The sequence below is a fragment of the Anser cygnoides genome, chromosome 3, assembly GCF_040182565.1.
Source record: "Anser cygnoides isolate HZ-2024a breed goose chromosome 3, Taihu_goose_T2T_genome, whole genome shotgun sequence".
Classification (NCBI taxonomy): domain Eukaryota; kingdom Metazoa; phylum Chordata; class Aves; order Anseriformes; family Anatidae; genus Anser; species Anser cygnoides.
Window position 1 is genome coordinate 24,556,414 of NC_089875.1, and position 444 is coordinate 24,556,857.

The following is a 444-nucleotide window of genomic DNA, read 5'->3' on the forward strand; positions in this document are numbered from 1 at the left end:
TAAAGAGGCTGTGTGAGAGCGGTAAAAACAACATGAATAACATTTAGTTTCAATAGTCTTGTGCAAGATTTATTTGAAGGAGCACCACCCCTTTGTAATCCTTATATATGAAATATATGTCATGTCATTCATTAATATTATCGTGTTTCTGTTATATCGTTTCATTTTTCAAGACTGAAATATGTAATTAATATGCACAACTGGTTTTGAAAGCCTTCTATTAGAATATGACATTGTATATTTAAGAAGAAAATCCAATGAGTAATTCTCTATTTTCAAATTCAGTGCCAGATCATCTTCTAGAAGCCACGACTGTCATTATGAGGATTAGATGCAGTCATATTCACATTAATAGTAAGACTGAGAAAGGGTAGAGCATTAGGATAGATCAGCCATGGTTTCTACTTTGGATGATATTTATAGTGATTTGATGAACGTCCTTCA